Source organism: Helianthus annuus, chromosome 15 (genome assembly GCF_002127325.2).
Source record: "Helianthus annuus cultivar XRQ/B chromosome 15, HanXRQr2.0-SUNRISE, whole genome shotgun sequence".
Lineage (NCBI taxonomy): Eukaryota > Viridiplantae > Streptophyta > Magnoliopsida > Asterales > Asteraceae > Helianthus > Helianthus annuus.
Genome location: NC_035447.2, coordinates 125,165,294 through 125,169,401, shown reverse-complemented (window position 1 = coordinate 125,169,401; position 4,108 = coordinate 125,165,294). Strand labels below are relative to the sequence as shown.

Below are 4,108 nucleotides of genomic sequence, written 5' to 3'. Positions count from 1 at the left end.
ATACCCGACGGGTAACAGGTCGGGTATGGGACAAAGAATTACAATCGGGTAGGGCCTAGGATTACCAATACCCGGCCAAGCCCGGCTTATTGCCATTCCTAACCCCGCTCACCACCTTTTTTACCGTCGCCGGCAGTGAGGCTGATGGAGGCGGTGGCAAAGAGGGAGATAAGGGTGGGTTGCTGGAGGTGGTGGTGGTTGCATATGCTGGATGATGGCTGAGAGAGAGATACGAGAGAAAAAGGAGAGAGATTGAAGAGAGAGAGAGAAGGGGTTTTGAGTTTATGTATGTTTTAATTTTTTTTTTTGTTTTTTTGATTAAATGGATAAAATCACATAAGTACCCTCATCTTGCCTTATAAAATTACAAAAATACCCTAATTAATTTAATAGAAAGATATAACCAGGTTAGTGTTAAATGACATATCGTGCAAGAATTTAAAACACTAAGTACAGACTTGTCAACCATTGCCTCAAATGACACCATCTGCAAAAAGATGTAAACATAAAGGACAAAACTTGTAATTTATATATACTCTAATTTGCAACTGCTTTGTGCAGTTGCTAATTGTACCTCTTGCTTATAAGGTATTCTATGCTAATGTAAGATTGTATTTTCCGCTTTACGAGTTGTAAGTTTTTCCTCTGATGCGGTGTGGCCTCTTCCAAATATGTGTCTTCTTCATATCCCCAATACAAGTTCACTTTCTTTCCCTCCTATGGCTTCACCGCCGACAATTAACCTTATCTGAGTAGTCTTCTCCAGCATACCCATCGGAGATCCCTGCTATTCTTAGAATATCACAGCTAACAGAACTTGAAGACGATTGTTGCAAAATAGGTCAAATTAGGGTTTGTATTTTTTTTTTGGAAAAAATAGAGGTTATGAGCACCTCCGTACAATTTCCGGAATAAAAAAACGTGACCACCATCTTCAATCAAACAAAGCACACGATGACGACGAACAAAGGTAAATTTTTTCGTATTATAGATCATTGATGACATGATTATTGTATATTATCTTTGTGGTAGGTAGATTCAGGGGTTTTGCTAATTTGTTTGAAGTATTGTTGAGTTTTGCATTATGAATGAGGCATTTATGTGGATTTCTTTGTTTTGATGGCGATTTCGAGATTTATTGCTGCTGATTAAGCTTTTTGGATGAAGAGAAAAGGTTGACTTTTTAGTCAAAATAAATGCCTTTGTATTAGAAGTTTGATATGAATCACAACAACAAAATATTATGAAAAGTCTTGCATTATAGGCTCATAATCAAGAAGATTGATGTCTTCAGTTTTGTTTTAAGGGCTGATTAGGCAAATTTGAGTACAAGAAGGAGTTTGACTTCAATGAAAGAAGAATTTCTTAAGAAGTTGAGGTTGTTGAAAGAATTTTATTTTTTTCAGTCTGTAAGTTTAGGGACTTCAATAAAAGAACCATTTCTATTCATTCATAATTTTCTTTGAACCCAATGTTCTACATAATATTTATGATACAAGTACATAAACAAGCAGTGACATTGAATCAAACTTTAGCAGAAACCAAGGGTTTGCTTTTAGTCTAAATACCTGAGTATGTATTATTTCATTTCACAGTGGTCATACAAACCTTTAATGTGAAAGTATAAGCTATAGTGAATCCACAAGCATTGTTGTGATAATGGACAATCTAAATGTAAGCATCTTTGTGATAATGGATAATCTAAATGTAAATATAGCTTTTTTAATGTATTCAGGATGTAATATAATGTTTGTTGTTGCAGCTTTACATTGTCATGATTCTGTTTTCAAGAGGGTCTCTTGCTTAGATAAAATGTCTGGCACATTACACTCAATGGGATACAAGATAACGTAAAAGATTTCACTTCAAAAATGTTCCAATAATCTGGTAAATGGAAGAGGCAAAACAACAAGATCAGTGTCATGTTTCAATTGCAGTTTCAAGCTACCCAGGTATCAAATTCTTGATTTTTTTGAACTATTTTAATTATAGATATTAAATATAAAAGCAATATGGGACCTAATGAATGTATACATATGCATACAGGTCTAATATAAGTATTCAGACTTCTTTAAAAAAAACAATACCTTTATAGCATAAATGGAACAGGAAAAAGTTTAGCATAAACGGAGCTCTTAGATGCTCAGGAGTGACAAGATGAATAAAGTGGTGAAGAGTTGCAATATGCACTTTCTATAATGAAGTTAAGAGACGGAGAGATATGTTGGTGGCTTGGATGTTAGAAGTTCATGATTTTTCAAATTGTTTCGAGCAACTAGATTAGATGTTGTTACAATAAGGAGGATGCATTCGTATATGTTGCGTAGGGATGAGCTTGGTACCGATCAGTACCGGTATCGAAAATACCGGTACGGTACAGTTTGGTACCGGTAAATACCCGTACAGGACCGGCACCGAAAACGTCAAAAGTTGGTAGCAAATTGGTACCGAAATATATTTTCGGTTCGAAAAATTCGGTACCAGTACTCGGTACTGTTTGCTCATCTCTTTGCGTGTTAATTTGTAAGCCCCGGACGCATCGCGGCAGGGAGGCTTCCTTCTAGTTTACTCAAATAAGAAACAATATCTAATGTTTCCATCGGTGATATTTGCATGAGTCCCGTATAAATGAATTTTTTTTCCTATTACACTGCAGGTTGCAAAGATTTGAAAAAAAATATTAATATTTATACATCCCTACCCTTTATCTCTCTATATATACATAGATATATATACAGGTTTACAATAAATATTAATTAAGTAGATGTTTGCTACGGCAGGAAATTGGGAATTGGAAGGTTAAACCTCATAACAAACATGGTTCTAGACAGATAATATAAATGAGATTGGATCCTGTACAAGAACAACTTTGTGTATGAAATATACGCGACAAGGAAAGAAGGACATGTGTCATTGGCAGTAAGGATAATGTAGTCCTTTATCACTTGAAACAACTTCCCCCTTAATTTTCAAACTGCTCTAACTTTTTATACGTTATTTTTTTTAATTACAACGTATTAACGAGCATTTCATTCTTTTTAATTCGAGCAGCCTATTGCTATAGTTTTCTTAAAAAATTACAGGATTTTTGAATACCTATTAGTCCATTACGTAATTACGTGATTTTGAATACCTAGCATATGACTACGTGATTTTAAATACCCATTACGTGATTACACATTCAACATAAACAAATACATTATTACACATTCAGTATATGGTTAGACCTAAAATATTAGGTATTCCATATGAAATATTATGTATTACATGCTATGTTTTTACGTAATTACGCAACCACTCAGTGTGGTTTTACATAAAATACTATAATGGAATCATGTAGTCACATAATAATGCATAGTCAACTATTATTACGTAATCGCGTAATCACGTAATGGGTATTCAAAATTCTGTATTTAGAATCACGTAATTACGTAGTCGTGTGTTGGGTATTTTAAAATCACGTAGCCATGTGTTTGGTATTCGAAATCACGTAATCACGTAATGGGTATTCAAAATCAGGTGAATTTTTTTAAGAAAACTATAGCAATACGCTGCTCGAATTTAAGATAATGAAATAGTCGTTAATACGGTGTAATTTAAAAAAAATATTAACGTATGAAAAAGTTATAGCCCTTTGAAAATCAAAAGAGAAAGAAGTTCAAGTGAGAAAGAACCAGAATATCTTTTCTCTGTTTGTTTTGTCAGTTGTTTGAACATCATAATTACGAAATGTCACCGCCTATTTTGACTCATTGATCTTCGGAGATCAATGATCAATGGTTGTGCTTGTCGCCTACCCTTCGTACAATTTCTTTGTCTTGTACGAGATGTGCAATCTAATATATATATATATATATATATATATATATATATATATATATATAGGGGTAGGATCAAATAAAAAGTTCATTTTGCCTAAGTAGGATGAGAAGTAATCTTAACTATTCATTTTTCAAATCAGTCGTTAAGATTAAGATGTAGGAAAAAAGAGGAGTGTAAGCGTATCTTGGGAAAATTCTATTTATTGACTTTCTCTCTTCACATGCAAGGCACATGCATATTCCACCCTCATTTTTTAAACGTTCATAACTTTTTTATACGACATTAA

At 33.7% G+C, this 4,108-nt stretch overlaps 1 long non-coding RNA gene across 4 annotated transcripts; it reads left to right on the top strand.

The window, feature by feature from the left end:
• Positions 1-606: 606 nt before the first annotated feature.
• Positions 607-2,648, top strand: LOC110912407. 4 transcript variants are annotated; one of them, XR_004881239.1, is made up of 5 exons: positions 607-970; positions 1,134-1,378; positions 1,596-1,674; positions 1,763-1,952; positions 2,047-2,648. It is a non-coding gene; the product is annotated as an uncharacterized LOC110912407 (long non-coding RNA). The 4 variants fall into 4 exon arrangements; XR_004881240.1 differs by lacking the exon at positions 1,134-1,378 and having other exon boundaries at positions 609-970; XR_002577897.2 differs by lacking the exon at positions 607-970 and having other exon boundaries at positions 977-1,378.
• Positions 2,649-4,108: the final 1,460 nt, after the last annotated feature.